The following is a 13,978-nucleotide window of genomic DNA, read 5'->3' on the forward strand; positions in this document are numbered from 1 at the left end:
CCGGGTTAACTGAATGTCATTTATAAACGCCGGGATGCGCGAACGCACTGCACAACCCGGCGTTTATATATGACATTCTGCGGGAAGGGGTTAAAGTTACAAATCTTGCAAATAAGGAGATGAGGCTTTTTTGGACAAACAACTCCTTAAAGGTGTACCAAGAAGTGGACGAGTCCCTAGGGGACTTAGAGTTTATAAAACTCCGTCACAATTATTGGAGAATCAGAACTTCATGGAGGCTTGAAAAAAATGCCCATGCTGCTTACTCTGAGAAACTATTAGCTCTCATCTTAGAACAGAATGAATTAGAATACCGGAAGACCTTTGCAGAACTAAAAAAAAGAGCTTTGTACCCGATTCTTTCCACAACAAGCCAACATTTTCTTTAATAATTTGGAAAGGAAAAATAAAATTACAGAAATAGAGGTTAAGGAGCTCTTTCTGAGTGTTGCTGTGTAAGAGGGGGCTTAAAAGAGGAGTTTAAAAAAAAACAGTGAATATCTGTTGTGTGGAGTGAATCTGTGAAGTGGGTGTGACTGCCTATAGTCCACATTCATATTTTGGGTAAGTCTTTTTCTCTTGCACATAGTGGGATAACTGTTAGAGTTCACAGACTCAGCATTTTTCGGTTTTTGCATTTTCATTTTTTCCTCATCACCTTCTAAAAATGATAATACTTTCAATTTTGCACCTAAAAATCCATATGATGGCTTATTTTTTGCACCACCAATTCTACTTTGCAGTGACATTAGTCATTTTACAAAAAAATCCACGGCGAAATGGAAAAAAAATCATTGTGCAGCAAAATTGAAGAAAAAATTTCATTTTGCAACTTTTGGGGGCTTCCGTTTCTATGCAGTGCATTTTTTTTTGTCAAAATTACACCTTATCTTTATTCTGTAGGTCCATATGGTTAAAATGATACCCTACTTATATAGGTTTGATTTTGTCTCACTTCTGAAAAAAATCATAACTACATGTAGGAAAATGTATACGTTTAAAATTGTCATATTCTGACCCCTGTAACTTTTTTATTTTTCCACGTATGGGCTGGTATGAGGGCTCATTTTTTGGTGCCGTGTTCTGAAGTCTTTATCGGTACCATTTTTGTGTTGATCGGACATTTTGATCGCTTTTTATTCATTTTTTTATGATATAAAAAATGACCAAAAATAAGCTATTTTGGACTTTGGAATTTTTTTGCGCGTACGCCATTGACCGTGCAGTTTAATTAATGATATCATTTTATAGTTTGGACATTTACGCACGTGGCGATACCACGTATGTTAATTTTAATTTTTATTTACACAGTTTTTTTTATGGGAAAAGGGGGGTGATTCAAACTTTTATTAGGGAAGGGGTTAAATGACCTTTGTTAACATTTTTTTCCCCACTTTTTTTTTGCAGTGCTATAGCTCCCATAGGGAGCTATAGCACTGCACACACTGATCTCTTATGCTGATCCCTGCAAAGCCATAGCTTTGCACGGATCTGCGAGATAGGGGCTCGATTGCTCAAGCCTGTAGCTCAGGCTTGGAGCAATCAAGCCCCGATCGGACACCGCAGAGAGAGGTAAGGAGACCTCCGCCTGCGTCCCAGCTGATCTGAACATTGTGATTTTATCATGATGTCCCGATCAGCCCAACTGAGATGCCGGCAAGCGTTTACTTTAGTTTTCAGTCTGAAGGGTTAACAGCTCGCGGCACAACGATCGGCGCTGCACGCTGTTAGCCCAGGTCCTGGCTGTCGTTAGCAGCTGGGACCGACCCGGTGTGAGGCGGGGTCACGGCGTGACCCCGTTTTTCACACCGGGACCGGGCTCAGGGCGTACAGGTACGCCCTGATTCCTTAAGAGGTTAAACACCCTTTTTCTGCTTCTTTTTTTTTTTCTCTCTTTTTCTCTTGGTTTACATTCATATTTTGGGTAAGTCCTTTTCTCTTGCACATAGTGGGATAACTGTTAGAGTTTAAACACCCTTTTTCAGCTTTTTTTTTTTTTCTCTTTTTCTCTGTTCCTCCTCTAGGGGGAGGAGTAGAGTGGGCACATGTATATAAATCTTAGCTTGGGACTCTTTACTGAGCTTGCTCTTTCTGATTGTTGCTGTGTAAGAGGGGGCTTGAAAGAGGAGTTTTGAAAACAGGAGTTTGAAAGCAGGAGGTTGAGATTGCTGTGAGTGTTAATTTCTGAACCCAAAAGGTCTACAAAAAATTTGTAATTTTGACTGTCTGTTTTTGCCTATACATTTGTGAAATCCCCATAACTAGATGGCCTCTATGTTGGAAAATGCAGTCCGGTGTACATCCTGCGCGATGTATGCAATCCTTGAGCAGCAGTTCGAGGGTGCATACTGCTGTGTGAGATGTGTGCGAGTTGTTCATTTGGAAGCCCAGATCCTGGATCTAGAGGAGCAACTGGCAACACTGAGATGCATTGACAACCCGGAGAGGAGTCTCCTGCTCACTGAGCAAGTACTCTATGGGGTAGAGGTGGGGGAGGATAGTGGGACAGAGGTGCAGGACAGTCAGGCAGCTAGCTGGGTTACATTTAGAAAACGGGGTAGGGGAAAAAGTGTCAGGGAGGCTAGTCCTGAACTGCCCCACCCCAACAAGTTTGCCCGCTTGACAGATGAGGGGGATGCCATTACAGAGCTAGCAGAACTGCAGCAGGATACTGCCTCTGACCACCAGGGGGGTGTCTGCTCCAGTAAGGAGGGAGGGAGGAGTGCAGGGCAGGCCAGACAGGTACAAGTGGTGGGGGACTCAATTATTAGGGGAACAGACAGGGCGATCTGTCACAAAGACCGGGATCGCCGAACAGTGTGTTGTCTGCCTGGCGCTCGAGTTTGGCACAACGCGGATCGGGTTGACAGGTTGTTGGGCGGGGCTGGAGAGGACCCAGCAGTCATGGTACATATTGGCACCAATGACAAAGTAAGAGGTAGGTGGAGTGTCCTTAAAAATGATTTCAGGAACTTAGGCCGCAAGCTTAAGGCAAGGACCTCCAAGGTACTATTTTCTGAAATACTGCGAGTACCACAAGCCACACCAGAGAGGCAGCGGGAGATTAGGGAGGTAAACATGTGGCTCAGAAGCTGGTGTAGGAAGGAGGGGTTTGGGTTCATGGAGAACTGCGCCGACTTCACTGTCGGCTACCGGCTCTACCGTAGGTACGGCTGCACCTCAATGGGGAGGGTGCAGCTGTGCTTGGAGCGAAGATGGCTGGAAGGGTAGAGGAGTGTTTAAACAAGGGACTTGGGGGGAGGGAACCTAAGACAAAGAGGGGGGAGATAGTGTAGAGAGAGAGGTGGGAATTATAAATGTACCTGGGGTGGAGCGGAGGGAGGGGTTAGAATAGTTAATAGGAATAGGCTTCATAGGAAAATAAAACTTACACCCTTGAATCCCATTGACCCCAATAACATCAAGGATGGAAATGTAAAGTGTATGTTCACAAATGCCAGAAGCCTAGCAAATAAAATGGGGGACCTGGAGGCCTTGATACTGGAGGAACATATTGATATAGTTGGGGTCACTGAGACATGGCTGGACTCCTCGCATGACTGGGCTGTCAATCTGCAGGGGTTTACATTGTTTCGCAAAGATAGAATGAACAGAAAAGGTGGTGGAGTCTGTCTGTATGTAAGAAGTGGTATGAAAGTCAGTGTGAACGATGCCATAGTGTGTGATGATTCTGAGGATGTGGAATCACTGTGGGTAGAATTACAAAAGGAGGGAAATACTGAAAAAATTATATTTGGTGTAATCTACAGACCCCCTAATATCACTGAAGAGATAGAAGGTCGGCTGCATAAACAAATAGAGAGGGCCGCCCGGGCAGGTAGAGTGGTAATAATGGGAGATTTTAACTATCCAGATATAGATTGGGGTCTGGGGTTGGCTAAAACTTCAAAGGGGCGACAATTCCTAAATTTATTGCAGGATAATTTTATGGGCCAGTTTGTGGAGGACCCAACAAGAAGTGATGCCTTGTTGGATCTGATCATTTCTAACAACGCAGAGCTGGTTGGTAATGTAACTGTGCGGGAAAACCTTGGTAATAGCGACCACAATATAGTTACTTTTGACTTAAAATGTAGAAAACAAAGACAGGCGGGGAAGGCAAAAACAACTTTAAAAAGGCAAATTTCCCTGGGCTGAGAGGTGCACTACAAGACATAGACTGGGGGGAGGTGTTGTCAAATACTGATACAGAAGGTAAATGGGACATCTTTAAATCAACTCTAATTAACTATACACTTAAATATATACCAAAGGGGAACAAATAGAAACGATTAAAACTGAATCCTACATGGCTGACGAATGATGTTAAAAGAGCAATAAACAACAAAAAAATTGCTTTAAAAAAATACAAATCTGATGGGTCAGCTATAACATTTAAACAGTACAAGGAGCTTATAAAATCTGTAAAAATTTTATAAAAACAGCAAAAATTCAAAATGAGAGACAGGTGGCCAAAGAATGCAAAACTAATCCTAAATATTTTTTTAGATATATAAATGCAAAAAAACCAAGGACAGAGCATGTAGGACCCCTTAATAATGATAATGGGGAGGTTGTCACAGGCGATAAAGAGAAAGCAGAGCTACTGAATGAGTTGTTTAGTTCTGTATATACTAAGGAAGAAGGAGCTGACATTGGACAAGTCAGTGCTGGTAATGCATCATGTAATGTACTGAACTAGCTTAATGTAGAAAGGGTACAAGTAAGTTAAGTAATATAAATGTAAGCAAATCTCCAGGGCCAGATGGATTGCACCCAAGAGTTCTTAAAGAACTAAGTTCAGTAATATCTGTACCCCTGTTCATGATATTTAGAGATTGTCTGGTATTGTGCCAAGGGACTGGCGCAAGGCTAATGTGGTGCCAATCTTCAAAAAGGGCTCTAGGTCTTCCCCAGGAAACGATAGATCGGTAAGTTTAACGTGCATTGAGGGTAAATTGTTTGAAGGACTTATACGGGATTACATACAGGAATACATAGGGGATAATAGTATTATAAGTGATAACCAGCATGGGTTTACTAAGGATAGAAGTTGTCAAACTAATCTAATTTGCTTTTATGAAGAGGTGAGTAGAAGCCTTGACAGAGGAATGGCTGTGGATATAGTGTTTCTGAATTTTGATACTGTCCCTCATAGATGTCTGACAGGTAAGTTAAGGTCTTTGGGTTTGGAAACTTTAGTTTGTAACTGGATTGAACACTGGCTCATGGATCGCACCCAGAGAGTGGTGGTCAATGATTCATACTCTGATTGGTCCCCGGTTATTAGTGGTGTACCCCAAGGTTCAGTACTGGGCCCGCTGTTGTTTAATTTATTTATCAATGATATAGAGGATGGCATTAACAGCTCTGTTTCTATCTTTGCAGATGACACCAAGCTTTGTAGCACGGTACAGTCTATAGAGGATGTGTATAGGTTACAAGATGACTTGGATAGACTAAGTGTCTGGGCATCCACTTGGCAAATGAGGTTCAATGTGGATAAATGTAAAGTTATGCATCTGGGTACTAATAACATGCATGCGTCGTATGTCTTAGGGGGGATTAAACTGGAAGAGTCACTGGTAAAGAAGGATCTGGGTGTACTTGTAGATCACAGACTACAGAATAGCATGCAATGTCAGGCTGCTGCTTCCAAGGCCTGCAGGATATTGTCATGTATAAAAAGAGGCATGGATTCGAGGGACAGGGACATAATACTCCCCCTTTATAAAGCATTGGTACTGCCTCACCTGGAATATGCTGTTCAGTTGTGGGCACCAGTCCATAAAAGGGACACTGTGGAGCTGAAAAGTGTGCAGAGACGCGCGACTAAACTAATATGGGGCATGGAACATCTTAGCTATGAGGAGCGATTAAAGGAGTTACAATTGTTTAGTCTTGAGAAGAGACGTTTAATGGGGGATATGATAAATGTATATAAGTATATTAATGCCCCATACAAAAAATATGGAGAAAAACTGTTCCAGGTTAAACCCCCCCAAAGGACGAGGGGGCACTCCCTCCGTCTGGAGAAGAAAAGGTTTAGTCTAAAGGGGCGACATGCCTTCTTTACCATCAGAACTGTTAACTTATGGAACAGTCTACCTCAGGAACTGGTCACAGCAGGAAAAATTAACAGCTTTAAAACAGGGTTAGATACATTCCTGGAACAAAATAACATTAATGCTTATGAAGAAATATAAAATCCCATCCCTTCCCCAATATCGCGCCACACCCCTTCCCTTCAATTCCCTGGTTGAACTTCATGGACGTATGTCTTTTTTCAACCGTACTAACTATGTAACTATATGTAACTATGTAAATGGGATACATTTATTTGGGACAAGAGGGATTATGATTCTAATACAGTATTTACATGGAGAAACCAAAAACAGCCTAGAGGAAGTGCTAGAGGTGGCACTATACGGCGCTTCCAACGTAAATGCCAGAGTCCGGATTGTTGGACAACTGATTCCGACACCAGCGTCTCTGACAAATCAAATAAAGATCCTAGGATATCAGGGACTAATATGGGTGCAGTTAGTGAGGTCCCTTTAGACGCAAGACAAGGAGAGGGAAGCAGAAAAGGACAAGGTCCCACAAGGACCTTACAGTATCAGCAGAAATAAATGATATCTATACCAAGAGGCACACTTGTAGTAATATCACAGCTCTAAAAAAGCCCTTGTTTTCAATACTTATAAAACAAAATTTTTATTGATATGCATTAAAAAGGGGTAAATAGCACACATGAAGAATGATAATAATAGTAATAAACCCTTGACACCTGTTATGACCCCCTATGAATCTGAGAAATTTAAACAATAATGATAATACACAAGTGAGTGAAACCATAGATAGAAATATTTTTTTGAATGTACAGATGGTCGCTTAGGATCTCTCACATCCAATAATAGACAACCACTACGGTAGACAATTCCACCAGACACAGATTAAGAAAATGATAATCACTCACTACCAACCCAGGAAATAGGGATCACATTAATACACCACGTGAAAAATGAAACAAAAAACAACATTACAGTTTAGAGTTCCAACGCGTTTCCCCCCATAGTGTAGGGGTTTCTCAAGGAACACTTTAGATGAAAAGTACCCAGATAAGGACTGATGTCAGGGAGCAGAGCTGTTTATGGATGCAGCTGTAGCACCCCCCCATAGCTTGACATCCCAGGTAGTCGCTCAATGACGTCCGATGCACGCCTAGATAAAGTGCCAGCGCACCCGTGCATTCCCACAAGGACCTTCCAGAAAAGGAAATCAGTGTCCTGGAACGAATAGAGTCAGTACATAACGTAATTAACATTTCAGAGGATGACCCACCAGCAGATTGTATCATGGCACAGTCTAAAGGCCTCAATTTTGGGTTGCATGAGAATTTTGACATAGTGAATTTTGAAATTGATCTTTTCAAAGCCACAAGGAAAATGTCTCTGTTATAAAATGCATAGCAATAAGTTCATGAACCCTAATTCCCCCAAAGAAGGAGCCATCCCCTGTAAGATAGGCCCATTGGTTTTTAGTGCAGTTCAGGGCTTTGAATCAAGTGACAATGAATTTGTTCGTGTGCTAGCAGAATTATCGAGTGCTCCCGGCGAAGAAGTGTTTTTGGAACATACCGACACATTTTTCTCAGGAGGGAATCCATCCACCTACAATCCTCCCACAATACCTGGTTCTCCTATTGATCTCTTCACAAAAGCAGTTATGCATGATATGCAGTTTTTAATTTATCCAGAATAATCTATTAATCTTACCCCTGCAGAATCCAAAGCTCTTGAGTGGCTAGCCACGCAGATTCATCTAGTTGTAGTTAAAGCTGATAAAGGAGGGGGTGTGGTAGTTATGAAAAAAACAATGTATGAAGAGGAAGCTCTAAAACAGCCACGCAACATACCAGCCTCTAACTCAGGACCCAACTCAAAAAGTGCAGGAAAAATTTAGATTTTTTTTACGAATTTATGTAGAAAGGGGAGTCATCGATGCAAAAATTGCCAAACGTCTTCTACCACGTTTTCCTAAAAAACCTAGGTGGTATATTCTTCCACAAGTCACGGACCAATCCCCCCGGTCATCTGATCGTGGCAGGGATTAGATCCGTGACCGAGCACGTATCCAAATATATTGATTGGCTTTTGCGTCCATTGCTCCCCTCTATTCCTTCTTATATGAAGGATTGCACTGAGGTCCTGCAATTTGTTCAGAGTCTTCCCTGGTACAATACCTACAATTTAGCCAGTATGGATGTGAAGAGCCTGTACACCCACATCCCTTTTGATGCGGGTGTACAGGCGGTCCGCTTCTTCATTCACCAAACAGATAAGTCTACCGATTTTGTCAATGTTGTATGTGATGCAATACATTTTATCCTTACACAAAATACTTTTCAATATGAGCACTGCTTGTACAAACAAAGGATTGGAACTGCTATGGTGACTCACATATCATGCACTTTTGCTAACATTTTTCTTGCAGTTTTTGAACATCAATATATTTTTTACACTAACGATCAATTTTGCCGGCACATCAAGGCTTTGAAACATTATGTGGACGATATCCTCATAGTATGGGAAGGAACTGAAGAACTGTGGAAAAATTTCACCATTTCGGATCACCTGAAATATCTAACAAAGAAAAATCAGGAGAAGACTGATAGCCCCACCACCTGGCTAAGTGACACGAAAATGTTAGGCAATTATAAATTTGGCATTTGCAAATTTTGCAGCTACAATACATGTGCTAAGTTCTGTGATTTTGGAGGTATTTATAACATGTAAAAGTACATATGTTGTGTACCATATCATTTGTCCTTGCTCCCATTTTTATATAGGAAAAACCAAATGCCAATTGTGTGCACGCTTGAGGGAACATCTATACACACTTAAGAAAGGTACAGGGATTCCAAGACTAGCTGAAAATCTAATGACTTGTCACAGAATTAATGTAGATGTCCTTAAATTTGGTGGCCTCCAAAAAATTGTCACACCTGACACAGGAGGCCATTTACATAATCTGCTTTTACAGCAGGAAGCCCGCATGATCCTGAAGACTAATGCTCGGGGCCCTGTGGGCTTCAATGACCGAGGTGAGATGTCTCCTTTTCTGATTTTGTTCTTCATTAGTCTTCTTATTATATAGTATTGGTTTTGGTTCTTATATACCTTTCACAATTTATTTATTTTGATTCTTATTCATCATTTATTTCTGTTAATCCTTGCACTTGTTACTATTTTTTTTAGCTCTCCAGTTTCTGGTCTCTATTTCTATTTGTTTTTTCTAGGTTTATACATACCTGTTTGGTTATCTCCTTTTTTCTTATCTGCATGCGGTGGTGGTTCTTTTTTGATCCTATACACTTCCCGTCCCCGTTTTTTGTTTATGCGTTACTATGGTAACCTCACTCTATTCTGTTGCTGATAAATACCTGGGTGCGATGACGTAACTTTGAGGCTGGAAGAAGCACGCACTCACGTGCGAAACTGCCGGCGTAGCTGCCGATCGCCATACTACCTGCGCTGATGCTGAGACCCAGCTCCCGTGAACCAGACTCCATCACACAGCTATCTCCACTGAGCGGTGAGTGCACATACGTGCTTCATTATTTATCCGTAAAAGTAAACATACCTTAACTAAAAAACAATATAGTTACATTGGCCAACTTACATATTCAAAAAACTTGGTGGCCTCTCATTCTCATCATTTTCACTGGACATTGGCTGACAAATTTCTGAGTTTGATAATGGTTCATTTAAGAGGTTTATAAAAGACATAGAGGATGAGCCATATGTCCCTTCATAAGCCCCATGAGGTCTTAGATTTGAATTTGTGTGAAAATCATAGGTATTTGGTTCTACATTTGTAGGATTCCTAGACTCCCTTGTCAAATTTTGTGGCTGCTGCTGTGGTGCTTCAGTACCTCTACGGCGATGTAAGTTATGGATATATTGCAAAATCTCAAGATTATCAGGAAGTACCTCAGAGGATGCATTTAAATCAATGACTTGAAATATTGCAGACACATAGCACCATTGTTGATTATCTGGCTTATTTCTTAGACGTGCTACAAAAGAATATGCTAGATGATCCCAATGGTCTTCCCCATCCACCCGCTGAATTAAAGCTAAGGCTTCAGATTCTAAAGTGTAATCTCTAGCTGAGGCAATGTTATGGCACATTGAACCTCTTTGCTGTGTGTTATTTTCACTTCATGGGGCATCCATCTCCTGGTGTGATGTTGAGGGGTTGCTTTCATTTCCAAGCTCTGCTGGACCAAATTGTGTGGATGCTTCAAGGTCTGCACAAGATGCTGTTGTGTTCTGCGAGTCTCCTTCTTGGCTCCCATCTTGGCTTGGCTGTGGGATGTTCCCAGATGACCTAACATTAAATACATGACAAATAACTTGGCAACAAGGAAAATGGACATAGACTTTGTGACTCCAAAATAAGTAACAAACAAATATGTCCATGGGAGTTAAATGAGTACTCCGATGGTAACCTATTAGGGGGGAAATGAAGCATAAATCAAAATTATATAACACTGTAATGTACTCACGTTGTCCATGTCGGCTTCTTCCCAGACTTCTCCTCGCTTTTCCATCTGGCCGGAAGCTGGGTCCTCTGATGACACTCGACCGCATCTTCCTCACGATCCGGCGCCATCTTTGCCCTGGTGACTCATCGCTCCCATGAGTCACTGCGGGCTGTGCCGGCCTCCCAGCCCGGAGTCGGCTACTCCCCCCAAAGATAATTTATTATGCGCATGCGCAGTACTATGCAAATAGCGTAGTGCTAACGCTAGGCTCCTATCGCTGCCTATGTTAGCCCTACGTTAGCCCTACGTTATTTGCGTAGTGCTGCGCCTACGCAGTACTACGTTAGCCGCGCGCGAGGCTCGTACACTGAGAGCTGACAGGGACTGGGAACAGAGCCGTGCTCGGCATTCTTGTGAAACCGCTAGTGGGCACAGGGACCCCGCTAGCGGTGATGGTAGCGATGGGAGGCATTCTTGTGACACCGCTAGTGCAGTGTTTCCCAACCAGGGGGCCTCCAGCTATTGCGAAACTACAACTCCCAGCATGCCCGGACAGCCTTCGGCTGTCCGGGCATGCTGGGAGTTGTAGTTTTGCAACAGCTGGAGGCACCCTGGTTGGGAAACACTGCACTAGTGGGCACATGGAAGGAGGAGGAAGGAGGGAAGGAGCTGTGGGCGTCACAATTTATTATAATTTCCTGGGGGGGGGGGGAGAGGAGGGGGAGAGAGCAGCAGCTAACAGGAAGCTGGCGCAGGGAGTCATGGGAAATGTAGTCTTTATGACATGGCTGCTTACTGCTACAGGTGGCAATTACAAGAGAATGGCTGGGCCAAATTTGACAAATGAGGTATCGTTTCAAAGAGCTATCAGATGAGGTAAACTTTTTTTTTAAGTACCAGCGCTCCGAAGTACTCCTTTAACACACAGTGAAGGTTTAAAGGATCACCTATATATGTAAAATAGCATAAACGTTAGTATTCTCACATTAATGAAATCATAATTAAACAAAGTTTTTATGAACACCTAGACAGGTTTCCCCATAGACAGAGGGTAACATGTCTGAATGTTGGTGTGTGAGACACCAACAATGACAAAATCAACACCACCCAAATATATAAGCCTAGTGTTTAAACCAAATTATAAAAAAAAAAAAAAAAATCACACAGAACCACTATGTTCATATCTAGGTCAGGGGGCATGAAGGCTATGTGAAGAACTCAACACACCCTACCTTGACCATTAATTGAGTGGTCAGGGTGTAAAAATCCTTATCCAAAAAGTTAAAAAAATGTAACAAAGGAGTCATGGTAAATATATGAGCCAAAAAAACAAACAAACACATACTCACATGACACTCTGCTGGTTTTTAGATACTGCAATTGGTCAGAGTAGGCAACTCTCTCAGCATCATTTTGTTGCTTACGAAACTGGTCCCTTACCGAGCGCCAGCGACTTTTCACATCTTTCACTATGGGCAAAGGAAAAAAAGGACATACAAGAACAGATAAGATAACTTTAAGTTTATATACAAGAAGGAAAAAAGACCAAAGCCAAAAAAAAGGAGAAAAAACAAAACATCAAGAAAAAATATGTAAAGCGTTCTCTATAACATAATTGAAAATACGATTACAAAATGCACATAGAGATAAAACAGTTAACCAACATACACAAAAATCACAAACTTACTAATCTGAGTCTGTAAGTTTTTGGAAAATTCCTCCCATTCTGGATAGAGGGTGCGACAGATCCGGGTCCATATCTCAGCCTTTACATTACGATTACTAAAGCCATCAGCAATTGGATCCCACATTGCAGGATTGGCTTCAATCTGGACACATAACAATAAAGATATCCACAATTTTAGAAACACAATAGGTGTTTACCGTATAAAAAAAAAAAAAAAAAGGTTTTTAGAAGTATTTCAGAAGAGCAAAAATGCCCAAGAACAAAGAATATGTGAAAAAAAAGCATAGTACTCCAAAGTATTTTGAGCAAGACACACAAGACAACATTAAATGTGTCCGTAAATAATACAGTATACATCAATACGGGGACCATATAAACAGTTTTAAAAAAAATTGGGAAAAAAAGGATAATTACTAACAAGCTTCAATGGCAACCCTAACATAGAAAAAAACAATACACATATTGCCACAAATATGCCCCGAAGATACTCCTAATCTAACATAGAAAGCTCTTACACACATTAAAATCACTCACCAACAAGATTAATTTGGGGACATTCAAGCTCATCAGACTGTAATCTTCTTAGCAACAAGTTGTGAGGTGAACTTCTCCACACATCCTGCGATCTCGTCTGTGATGAAATGTTTAAAAAAAAATTTGCATGAGAAAACCCGCAAATAAAAGTTCAAGAACTTGGCCCATAGAAAAGAATAGGGAAAATCTGCTGTAAAAATGCAGGAAACACGCAGCAAACTGGACGGAAAAAATGCAACAGCGTTTGAAAATAGGCAACAATGGACAGATCAGCTGCATATTTTATGCCACAAAACACGCTGTGTGTGAACAGCCAAAAGTAAAAACACATTGACTTGGCTGGAAAACTCATCTGCCACAGAATTGAGCACACCCAATCCGCAGTGGGAAACCCGCTGCAAAATCCGCTTGTGTGAACACACCCTTAAGGTGGATTTGGGACTCAGATCCCCTGATGTCCACTAGCAAATGAACTAGAAATGTGTAATAATGCCAAAATTTGTAGTGAGGCTCTAAAGTTGTATATAAGCATTCTCTATGTGAGAGTAACTATGTTGGCAGTGGTTTGTTCGTGATGCCAGGAATGTGGCAGTGGTTTGGACCAGCAGTGGTGATGGTGGTTGTAGTGTTGTGTGAATTTCCACTTACCACAACTTCGATTGAAGCAGTCATTTGCATCAGGGCACCAGAAATTAAATACTTAAATGCCATGATGTTTGATGACCATGTACACTTTACTGAACTGGTTGTAGATTTGTAAAATACAGTAGACAATTTAGATTGTATAAACTTGAGGTAGAATTTGCATTGAAGCTGGTGAGTTTGGAAGTTGTGCTTACTAATGAGATCTTCACGGGGGCAGTTCTTGGTAACAAGAAAAGGCCCTCTCTTTCACCTGTTTCCTTGGGTATAGTCCAGATGCCACTGACTACAGAACATCTGACAGAGAGACCCCAGACACTAGTTCATCACAGGGATAGGTATGGCCACTCAAGGATAACTTATACTTTCATCCAAAAGATAAAGGACCTTTCTGCTATGCTATTTGTCACTTATGCATCTTTTCAGTTGTGGTACTACCTCGGCAGCGGGAGGACTATGGCAAAGTCTTGATCAGCAATGGTGTTATCTAGTACCTATCCTCATTTAGGGATGAGAAAAGTGTGTGGAAATACAAACCTCTCAGTGAGGAAGGAGGAGAGTGA

The sequence above is a fragment of the Hyla sarda genome, chromosome 5 (genome assembly GCF_029499605.1).
Source record: "Hyla sarda isolate aHylSar1 chromosome 5, aHylSar1.hap1, whole genome shotgun sequence".
In the NCBI taxonomy this organism is placed as follows: domain Eukaryota; kingdom Metazoa; phylum Chordata; class Amphibia; order Anura; family Hylidae; genus Hyla; species Hyla sarda.